At 40.9% G+C, this 12,389-nt stretch overlaps 1 protein-coding gene across 3 annotated transcripts in view; it reads right to left on the bottom strand.

Moving 5' to 3' along the window:
* Positions 1-12,389, bottom strand: part of GRM8 (glutamate metabotropic receptor 8) — a 565,201-nt gene that overhangs the window by 453,297 nt on the left and 99,515 nt on the right. The gene's annotated exons all lie outside the window — the stretch shown is intronic.

The raw sequence follows: 12,389 nt of genomic DNA, 5'->3' as shown, positions 1-12,389 counted from the left end.
GCTGGTCCAAAGCCTTGGGACTCTGCACCTACGTGAGAGACCAAGAAGCTCCTGGTTCCTGGCTTCAGACTGGCTTAGCTCCAACTGTTGCAACCATTTGGGGAGTAAACCAGTGGATGAAAGATCTTTGTCTCTGCTTCTCTCTTTACATCTTGTCTTTCCAAAAAAAATTAATCTTAATAGATGATTTCACAAATGGCTGTCACAGAATAGAAAGAATAATCAAAAGAGGGTAAATGATTCAGATTCCATGCTGTACTAGATAATGGAAAATCCTCCAAGGAAGTATTTCTTTGACAAGCACTATTGTATTATCAAAAGGAAGCCTCATTAGACTTTTCCTGCCCACATGCAATCTCCTTTGGAAACAATCAACTTAGCCGTCTTGATCAACTCTGATCTGTCATGTCCCATGTGCACACTTCACTAATGAAATGGGTTGCGTATCTACCCATGCATCCATGTTGGTCTTGCCAAGATTTATTTTAGCATTTTGGACAAGAACTGTGATAGTTAACTTTATCTTATTTATCTTATCCATTAGATTACATTTCAGAAATAATGGTGCGATTCAAACCTAGGTAGTCTGATCACGTATTCATCTCAGGAAACCCAACTAATCATGAGGGACTCTTGGAGCCAGGGCAAGGGGCAGAGTTCTCTCAGATCATCATGAGGTAGGAGCCTATTTTTTTGCCTTGCATAGCCTACAGAGGCACTTGGACCAGCAAGGAGATAGCACCATTCTGTGGGGTGCCCTGACAAAAAGAGATCATCATCTTAAGATCAGTCGTGGTTGCAGTAGCTCTGATATGCACCTGGTTCTGTGGGTGTGAGTACAGCTGGATGATTTTCAGCAGACACATCTACACTGCCCACAAACTTCAGAGTCTGGGCTAACAGATCTGACAGGTGGCTGCACACGCACCCCTGCCTTATTACAGGCTCTAGGACATAAGATGCCAAGGTCGAGTCTCATAGGTCACTGGCACTGGGATCATCTCTGCTGTCCCTATTGGCAGGGCAGGCTCAAAGGGTTGAGTGGATTGCCAGCAGCCTGTCACTGTGGGAGTCTTACACAAATACACATTGGGAATTATGCAACTACCTGATAGTGTGTGACATACAGCTGGGTTTCTGGGCATTGAACAAGTCTAACAAACACCAAGGTATCTGTTTAGCCAAGTAGCTCACTGAAAGAACTGTGCTCACACAGAGGTCTGCATAGACCTTTCACATAGAACAAGGGGTAATGTGGGGGAGCATTGTAGCTACTGTAAGCTTACTCCAACTGCTCATCACCTTGAAAAGGAGTGAGGCAGTGATGATACTAACACTCAGGACCATTGTTTCTCCTGTGCAGAAAGAGGAGATCCATCATGCCCAACTGGGGTGCTAGCCTGGACTCTGCACCATAGCTGAACACTGCCCAGATATCCTAGCCACATTTATCACACACCCCCAAATAATCATTGAATAGACACTGCACCAAGTTGTCACACACACACACACACACACACACACACACACACACACACCAGGATAAAGCCAACAAGCATTTCCAGAAATACTTAAATGTAAGTGCAGAGATACAAAGACATTATGATTTCCTCAAAGGAACACAAAGGTTAATTCTAAATGTGAAGGGTCCAGCGCCGTGGTTCAATGGCTAAATCCTCACCTGGCAAGCACTGGTCATGTCCCAGCTGCTCCACTTCCCATCCAGCTCCCTACTTGTGGCTTGGGAAAGCAGTCTAGGATGGCCCAAAGTCTTGGGACCCTGCACCCACATGGGAGACCTGGAAGAAGCTCATGGCTTATAAATAAACTACCTGAATGGAGTCATGATAAAACAAAATCTAAATAGAAAACTCAAATGGACAGTAAGTGACAAAGGCCACACCAACTAAGGCATGCCCAGGACCAGATGGTTTCACCGCTGAATTCTTTCAAACTTTGCCAGAACTAATTCCACTTCTTCATAAGTGAACGGAAACAATTCAAAGTGAAGGAATCCTGCCAAAGTCCTTTCATGAGACCAGAACTACACTATCCCCAAACCAAGATACAGCAAAGAAGTACACACTAATATCTAATAAACACATGCAAAAAATCCTCAAAATATTAGCTAATCAAATCCAACAAAAATAAAGATCATTCACTCAGGCCAGGTGGGGTTTACCCCTGGTATGCAGGGATACTTCAACATATACAAGTAAACGTGATATATCATAGCAAAAACAAACAAAAACTATGATCATCTCAGTTGACACATATGAAGTATTTGATAAGATACATATGTGCATGATAAAAACCTTAAGCAACCTGAGTAGCCTGGGTACAGAAGGGACATTTAACACAATGTGATAAATACATATTCAGAATATTGAATGGGGGAAGTTGGAAATGTTTCTACCAAAAGAGCCTGGCACTGGCACAAAAACAGACTTGTAAGTCAATGAAACAGGATAAAACTCCCAGAAATGAACCCACACACTTGCAAGTAACTAATTTTGCACAGGAGAACAGAAATTAGTGCAGGAATAATCAACAGTCTCTCAAACGGTATTGGGGAAAATTAGATTTATGTCTAAAAGACGCCTACTTTATACCTTATTAATGTCAAATGGATCCATGACTTAAAGCCATGACATAGAACCATCAGATTACCACAGTAAAATATTGGTGGCACTCTGCATGGTATACACAATTTTCAAGAATTCTTTGCCAAAGATCTCATAAGGACAGGCAATGAAAGCAAAAACAAATGGAATTACATCAAGCTAAAAAAACCAACAAAGTGAAGAGCCAGTCAACAGAATATATTTTCAAATTATGTAACCAAGTAGGATTAATATACAGAATCAAGAAAGTGCTCATGAAACTCAACAAGAAAAAAAATTAGTTAAGAAATGGGTGCAGGGGCCCAGCACAATATCTCAATGGCTAAATATGCATCTGGCACATGCAGGGATTCCATGTGAGAGCCAGTTCATGTCCCACGTGCTTCACTTCCCATCCAGCTCCATGCTTGTGGCCTGGGAAAGCAGCAGAGGGTGGCCCAAAGCTTGGGAATCCTCTATTCATGTGGGATAGCCACAAGAAGCTCCTGGTTTCTGGCTTCACATCAGCTCCAGCTGTTGAAGCCACTTGGGGAGTGAACCAGCAGATAGAAGAGCTTTCTCCACCTCATTCTCTGAAATTCTTCCTTTCCAATAAAAATAATTTTTTAGAAAGAAAGCAATGAACAAAGGACACGATCAGGCATTTCAAAGGATGAAATACGAATGACCAATAGACACAAGAAAAAAAAATCAGGTTTACTAGTGAAATGTAAATGAAATCCAGTGAGATCATCTCACCCCAGTATGAAAAGTTATGAACCGGAAATCAAAAAATGAATTTTGGCAAGTATGTGGGGGGAAAGGTACCCTAAATTAGAGTTAGTGAGAACATAAACTAGTGTGACCACTATGGAACACAGTTTAGAGATTCTTCAGATGTCTTAAAATAGATCTACCATACAATGCAGGGAATCCACACCTGAGAATTTACCCAAAGGAAGTAAGATCAGAATACGAGTTACTTGTACCCCGTATTTGTTGAAGCTCAATTCACAGTATGTACAACATGAGATCAACCCCAATGTCCATCAACGGATAACTAGCTAACAAAAATGGCAATATATATACTATGTAATACCATTCATCCATAAAAAGAAAATCCTGTTGCGTGAAATAAGATGGATACAGCTAGGAACTAAAATGCTTATCAAAACAAGCCCATCTGAAAAAGGCAAATATATTTGATACGTGGCAACAAATGTAGGCCACAAAACAGGGTAGGAATGAAAACTTCACTTTGGGTGGGACTGTTGCTTATGTGATGTTTCTATGCCAGTAGAACTGGGGCCTTATGGTCTATTTTTTACTTTGGGGATATTATGATCAATGGCACATTAAGTCTGAGTATGGAGCAGATTAAAATTACAACTCTTCAAATACTATTCAAGCAAAAGAAGGGCAAGATGGATATTTGTGGGAGACACGGGGTAGAGAAAAAAACAGAAGCCAGTGAAGTGTGACTGTCTTCATAAAATCTGCTTTATGTTAATAGAAATGAAAATATTTAAGAAACCGAGAATATGGATTGCCTAGAAAGAGCAAACAATTCAGTAATTCAGTGATCCTGTCAAATGTGTTTATAGCCCAATTTGGCCTGTTTTCTGCTTTCCTTTTCAGCAAGAATTTATTAAACACTATATTTCTAACTTTCTTGATCTCTATGATAATGCATTTCTAATTTCACTCTTCAATCCTTTTTGTTGGTAATTCTTCATGTTCTTTTAAATGTGCAGTCTAGGATCTCATCTGTTCACTCCATAACCACTCCAAAATCCATACATCCAATCTAAATCTGAGTTCCAGTCATCTGTACAACTCATTTGATTCATTCTCTTAAGTATCCATCAGGCATCTCACAACATACCCAGAACGGTCCCGTGTGTCCCAGCATAAACTGGAACTCAGTTACTCTCGGGATCTCAAGACCTGAAGTCATAGTTGGCCAATCTTCATGTGAGTGCCACATCACCAGTGAACATGACAGTCTCCCACCACAGAGCTGTATGCTAGATGCTGCCCACCATCCTAGGTAGTGCATGGCTCTGGTCTACTTTGCTAAGTGCTTTTGTTATATTATCTCCTGGAGATTGTTAGTAACAGAAAGACTTTCAGGATGAAATCTATTTTAGTACAATCTCCAGGTAATTTGTGTGGGGCAGTCTTATAAGCTAATTTTTTTTCACTTCATGCTCAAGGGATCTCATGCTCCCCGATGTGTCCGGGAAAGCAGCAGAGCCCAGAGAATAACCTGCCATGGGTTTACTGAATGCCGGGCCTGCTAGCAGTTGTCTAGGTGGGGTCAGCCAAAATGACTTCTGGTCTTTGTAAGACCCTTAGCCAGACTTTTTCCAATCCGTTTGAATGTGGGGCCATGCCAGAATTGATACAGAGATTGTTCAGACTCAGGACTATACTCAATCTTTACTGCCTCCCAGGAAATACTGTGCACACAGCTTTCACATATGGCACCGATTAATTACCTGTCGATGACAGCAAAACAAGCCAGGATTCCTGACCTCTAATATCTACAGTCTACCTAATAAAACTCCTTTAGAGTTTCCCAGGATTTACTTAAGTGAAACCCTAGTTATCTCATGAGTAGCTGACGCCTTTCTCAGCCCATAACTTAGATATATGACGACATTTATTGTCTTTCCAATTTTCTCTAATTTTCTAAATAATCTAAATATGTAAATGTCTTCACAATGGCTTATCCGAGACTAGGTGTAAATATGATTTTAACGTTTTTGCAACAGCCAACAAAAAATCAGCAAAACTTTTGGGAACATGACAGAAAATACAGTTTCAACCTCAACCTTGATGAGACAGTATTTACTGGGTTTAGATGCCTTTTGGTTTTCTTTTGTAATTCTAAGGAATTAAATTGAGAATTTAAAACATCAGACTTGCACATCAGAATATAGTCTACCTTAAATAAAGATTGAGAACACAGAAACATGTTCTTTTTGTAAACAGTAGAGTGGGACAAGTGGAATTCAAGATGGCTGTAATACACAGCGGAGCACCTGAGGAACAAACAGCAATACTGAAAACCCGGGAAGTTACTTTTAATACATGTTCAAAAGGCTTCAGAAGATATAAGAATGAAAGATGGCTTAGATACATTAGAAATCAGAATTCTGGAGGTAGGAATGAAAGTGGAGCACAGGTTAAGGGCAGTGTGGTTGAATCAAGACAGACTTTCAAAAGGACCAACACTGTGCACAGTGGGTTAAGCCTGTGATGTTGATATATAGTACAAGCAATGATTCAAGTCCCAGGTTCTCCACCTCTGATCCAGCACCTGCTAATGCACCTGTAAAAGCAATATCAGATGGTCTGAGTGCTTGGGTCCCAGCCATCCATGTGGGAGACTGACAGCTAGGCACTTGGCTTCCATCTCTGGGTGTTTTAGCCATTTAGGGAATGATCTAGTAAATGGAAGATCAATTCATTCTCTTTCTGTTTCTCACTATTTCTTTGTTTGAAATAAACAAACGTGTTTTTAGATATTTTGGTTCTTTAAAGATTTTATTTTAAGGGAAGATTTACACAGAAGGAGAAAGATCTTTCATTCACTGGTTCACTCCAAATGGTCGTAAAAGCAAGGGCTGGACCACACTCAAGGACTGGTCTAGTAGTCTGTCTAGGAGCTTCAACAGCAATAGATGGCAGGAGTCAAAGACACTTGCACTATCCTCCACTGCTTTTCCAGGTGCATTGGAAGGGAGTTGGATCATTAAGTGCTCATTAAGTGCATCATTAAGTGCTAGGGCTCAAACCTGCCACCACAGGAGATGCCAGCATTGTAGGAAGCAGCTTAATCCACTGTACCACAGCCCCAAATAAGCCTTTAAAAATCCAATTGGGAACGGAGAAGGAGAGAGTCAAGACTTAGTTCTCTTTAGCAGGACAAAACGGCAAACAAGATATCTATGTTCCTCTAGTCTTCATCCATTGTAAAGGGCAACCACTGTATTAGATATCTGTGCATTGTATTTTGGGACTGGTGTAGTCTGATGGTTCCTGATGGTCTCATACAACCAGTCTCCAGCCCCACCGAGATCCTACTTAACAAATCCTCAGCCACATGTTGCAAGCCAACATGTCGGTGCCTACCCAACCCTTGTTCAATTGTTCTGTCTGTGGCTTTCGATTAAATAGCCCCAATTTTTCTTCAGAATCTCCTCAGAACAATTTCAAGAGGGGTCAGATGATTTACAAGCATTTTATAGAATGCACCTTTTTTTCCCTCATAAGAAACAGAAGCCAGCAGTTAAACGTGGCTCTCGTTTCCCAGCATCAGACAGACAAATCAGAATCGGGACATTCTCTTCCTTATAAGCGAAGCAAGGTCACTCTCACAGGCCCTGAGGTGCACATGCTGCAGTCCTGAGCTCAGCACTGGATTACTGCCTTTCTTGCTCTCAAACCATTAACCTTGGACTCTCCATGGGGCCCCTCCACTACCATTGCATGAGTCGCTTTATCTATTTGGAAAAGATATACACATACTTTTAGAAAAAGAAATAAACCATTACTAAAACTCTCACCTCAACTCCAGCACAAAAGCTAGCTTTTGGCTCACCTTTTGGCTCACCTTTGCAATCAAACTGGTAAGAATGATATAACCATACACTTTCCATTGTCTCACCTCCCATTCACTCCCCAGAACTGAATGTGAACCCTGATCCAATGTCCCATTTAGAAGGATCTGGGAAAGGTCACTACAATTTTTCATAATACAGAACCTAGCAACCAATTCAGTTTCCTTTCACCTGGACTAGCAGCAGTAAACTCTCAACAGCATCCTCCATGTTTTCTAGAGCGGTTTTCTTGTCTCCCCTCACCTTTCCAGACAGCCTCTGTGCAACTAACTCATCTTCCTGATAATTCACAAGTGAAGTTCTTTGAAAGCCTGATGCCATGTCCAACGTCTAGTGTTCTTTCATTCCACAGGGTGGTAATATTCCATCATGCTTATGATTTTGATTAGCATCCATAAAACTACAATGTCCAAATTTATCTTTTCACCCTAGACTTTCTCTACAAAATGCAAATTTATTACCAACTGATCAAATTTGCTTTAATTTCCAAAACCAAATACAGGGGCCAGAGTTATAGCATAATGGGTAAAACTACCATTCACTACATAACCGATTTTCAAATAAATGAAAATTTGTAGAAAGAACTAAATGCAAATCTATACTTCTGACATACAACAGTTATACAACCTACTCCATTATAGGAATGTAATCAAGTCACTGTATTTATAAGATAAATCAATTGATATAGAAAAGGATTTGGAACTGTTCAATACCTGTTCACAAATGAAATGGACAAAACCCTAGCCTGTTAGGACTGCTCATGGTCTTCTCAGCATCATAGAGGTCATCACCAGAAAAATACATCTGCCATATGATGAAAGCATCCGTGCTCTTCTGCTGGAGGATATCAAGGCAACACGTCCACCTTAGCACCAATGCAACTATTACAAGACAGCACAGCACAGCAGTTCCTCAAAACCTGGAATCTGATTTTCCTCATCACCCATCCATCCCACTCCCAGGAATTTACCCAAAGGAAATGTAATAAGCACATGGAAGAGTCACTTACACCTTGATGTTTATAGCACCCCAGTCACAACAGCTTATATAAGGGACCAACTCAGATGTGCATCAACTGATAACTAGATAAGGAAAATATATGTACATGTGATTGGGTAATTTTTTATGGCTGAGTAGCATCCCTTCTCTTGCTCAAAATATATGCAACTAGAGATCATCATGCTTAGGGAAATAGCCAGTCTCAGAAAGCTGAATGCATGTCTGCTCTACTTCTGATTCAGCTTCCGGCTAGTGCCCCTGGGAAGTATGCAGAAGACGGCTCAAATACTTGAGTCCTTGTCATCCATGTGGGAGAACTGGGTACAGTTTCTGGCTCCTGGCTCCAGCCTGGTGCAGCTCCAGCTGCTATAGGCATTAGGGGAGCAAACAGATGCAAGATCTTTTCTTTCCCTTTTTGCCTCTGTCACACTTCCTTTTACAGAAACATTTCTTGAAAAAATTCAGACTATATACAACTTAGTGGGCCATAGTGACCTTCAAGCACATTAAGACTTAAATCACAATGTGATATCAGTTTGGATCTGATAAAATTTAAAACCGACAGTATTTCCATGTGCACAGTAATATGGACTAACTAAAATCCTTGTACACAGGTGGAAGTGCAGAAACAATGATAATTTCAGTTTTTACACATATGTATGAACAGATGTACTCATATGTACACTCATGTACTCATATGTACACATGGGCAAAAAAGCCTATGTTTTTAAGTTTATACATACATAGACTATAGAACCCAAAAATTGTTACTAGAATTATTTCCTCCGCAGGTACAAAAACGTTCACACAAACACTTCTACCCAAATGTCAAATGCAGCTTTATTCACAAGTCCCAAATTTAAGACTATCTAATTATTTGTCAATAGGTGAATAACCCCGATATAGCAGAAGTGAAAGATCAATTTAAAAACTGATATGCACAATATAAATGGGATCTTACTACACTGAGCTATTACATCTTATGCACTATTTTACTGACATCCCCCTAGAAAAGCCAGAATATGAACATGCAAGAGGACTTTATACAAATTATTCCATTGATCGAAATTCACAAAAGGTAAACCTAACCTCTCAATAAAGATCATGATTTTCTGGAGTCCCAGTCACGAATACAAGAACACACTTTGGGGGCTGGCATCATGTCACAGGAAACTGTAACATTCAGTAACATTACACTGAAGGGACAATATTTCAGTGTAATATTAAATATAAAATTCGAACATCTTGTTGACTCCCCAAATGCCAACAGCACAAAGGACTGGTTCAGGCTGAAGGCTGGAGCTGGCAATGAGCAGCAGGTCCTGAGCCACACCTGCTTTCTCCCAGTGTGCTCCACGGTGGGCCACGGGAGTCAGCAAAGGAGTTGAGACTCAATCAGGCACACCAGTGCAGGATGCAGATATCCCAACCTGTGTCTTAACCAATTCACAAAACACCCACTGCTGAAGTTGACTTCATACCCTTGAAAACCAAGTCGTCAAGTCATTGTATCATATCTTCCCATTCCATATGTCCCTTGGCACTCACCATTTATACAATCCCCTTGAAGGGGTTGTTTCTTGCCCTTTATGCCTTCTCACCGGTTTCACCAGCTGACCTGATATGCTCACTTCCCCTGAACTCTTACTCATCCTTTACATGCTACTTTGTTTCTTCAGAAGTCCTCCCTACCTCCAGCCCTATGCAAGCTGGAGACCCCGGAAATACAGAATCAGATAGCAGTTCATCCATAATCCTGGCTTCCACTAAAATTGTATCATTAATTACCCAATTTATAATTCAGTGTCTGCATCTCCTGTTGGAGCCAACCTTCAGAGAAGTAGCCCTGTCCATCTTATTCACCACTGCATTCACAGGACTGGGTATTGAAAGGTCCAACAAGCACGGACAGATGAATTCATACAGCTTGTAACAGAGAACCAAGTGAGCCTACAGTAACAATAAAATTAAGTGTCAACAATGACCTTCTCCGAGAGTAAGTAGCATCTTTAATCACTGACATTTTGCTTCTAAAATGAGTCCAGAGGGATCCAGAACTCAGAGCAGAATAAACAAGCCTATAAAATTTGAATGTCATTTTATCTTTAAGGACTTATTCATTGCAATTTCTATCTTAAAATCTAGAAGCATTAGACTCATTACCTGGTACAGGACAATGTACATCTGGGAGAAAAATCCATCAATATAAGTATGTAAGATGGATAATGATCCCTGAATTCATAATACTAAAAAAATTCATTAGTCACCACTGAAAATTGCTTAGACATCAATTCATCACCCTGATAATTTAAACATATCTGTTCATAATCAAATATTTAACATGCCTTTTCAGTAGTTCAGCAATATCAAATAGGAGGAAAAATTCTTATGGAAGAATCTAGTAAATACAGAGGAAATTATTCCTATGATGGTGTGCTAACATGCTCACCAACTTTTTGCCTAATTTGCCTTGATGTCTCCATAAGACACTTCAAATTCTTTTAAAAAGAATTTACTTGAAAATCAGAGACACAGAGAGCCAAAGAGAAGTCCCCCATCCTCTGGCCCACCCACATGGCCACAGTGGCTAGAGCTTGGCTGGGCTGAAGCTGGAATCTAGGGATTTCTTCCAGGTCTCCCAAGTGGGTTCAGGAGACCAAGGCTGTGAGCCATCTTCCACTGCTTTACCAGGTCATTAGCAGCAGAGGGCTGATCAGCAATAGAGCAGCTAGAACTAGAAATGGCACCATCTGTAATGCTGGCATCCCAGGCAGAGGATTAACGTGCTATGCCACGACATCAGCACCCATATATCCATGTAACATGAAGTCAGGGATTTTTCTGCTTTCAATGATTTTCTTTGTCAAAGGATCATTAGGCTGAAGTTTGACCACACAAGAAGAATATATAGGTAAGTTATGGTATTTTGTGGAGAACATCAATAATCAATTGAAAGTTTACATTTCATGTGGGAAATGGAGAGCCACAGTAGATACTCAGTGATTTAAACTGTAGCTATAAAAAGAAACTCCCTCGGAAGCATGTATTAAAATAGACTTTAGCATGGAAGAAGTGGAGGTGGGAAACAGTTGTGAAGTTATTACAATATTTAAGGAAGTCATTAACGCAGCCTGGAATTGGGTGATAGCAGTGGGAATGGCAGATTCCAAAGCTACAAGGAAAGTCTAATTAGACAAGGGCTAACTGTTGAGATTTAAAAGGAACAGCACAAATGTATGAAATGGCACCCACCGTGTGAAGACTGATACACTACTTGTGATAACGATAATAGAATAATGGCTATGAACATTCAGGTTTGCAAGCTCTCATTTAAAAATCCACACTCTCTTCACAAGACAATGTTAAATGATGAAGCAATGTTTCATCTAGAACCTAACCAAGTGGTAGAAACTACTGTGTTTGAAACAGGAAAAGTATCATGTAAGGAACTGTTACACAGGTAACAGAAGAAAGGAAACCTTGGGAGAAAAAGATCAAGTGACCAGCATGCCAAAGCCCCTGAGAAAGGAAGGAGGTCATCCTGGGAGAGCCAGGGGCAGGGCCATGGGAGCAAAGCTGAACCCATGGTCGGGGGATGGTCGGAGCACGACCTTCAGGGGAGACGCCACTGCTAGAGAGGATTTCTAAGGCAAGACATGGTAACTCATGTGGAACCTTCCTTCTCATCTGCCAGTCTCCCACTGAGGCCCCTCACTGACCAATTGAAATTCAGCCACCAAGGAAAGCAGACAGGAACTGCAACAGTGTCCCCCACAATGCAAGGCACACCAGGGGTGGGCAGAAGCCAGACAGAGTACAGGTGTGACAGCAGACCAACAAAGCAGCCAGCAGCACCACCACCACAGAAATTAGTATGCAAGTGTTCAGCATAACACTAAAGGAATACAAGTGTAGAAGCAAATAAGCAGAAACAACAACCTATAAAAGGTGTAACCTGGTGGTTTCAGTTAAGTACTTCCTAACTCCATCTTGGGGAGAGGCTGAAGGCAAAAGAATGCAGTAGTGATGAGCCCTCCCGACTTTGAAGTAATGTTCTCTAAACATCACTCCCTACGGAAATAAAGCAAGGCTCCTTCTAAGAATCATTCCTTCCAGCTACAGAGCAAGGCGACTCAGGTTCATCTTACTGAGCCAGCCA

The sequence above is a fragment of the Ochotona curzoniae genome, unplaced genomic scaffold, assembly GCF_017591425.1.
Source record: "Ochotona curzoniae isolate NIBS_2020 unplaced genomic scaffold, NIBS_Ocur_1.0 scaffold_2476, whole genome shotgun sequence".
NCBI classification, from domain to species: domain Eukaryota; kingdom Metazoa; phylum Chordata; class Mammalia; order Lagomorpha; family Ochotonidae; genus Ochotona; species Ochotona curzoniae.
This window is presented reverse-complemented; position numbering and strand designations above follow the sequence as displayed.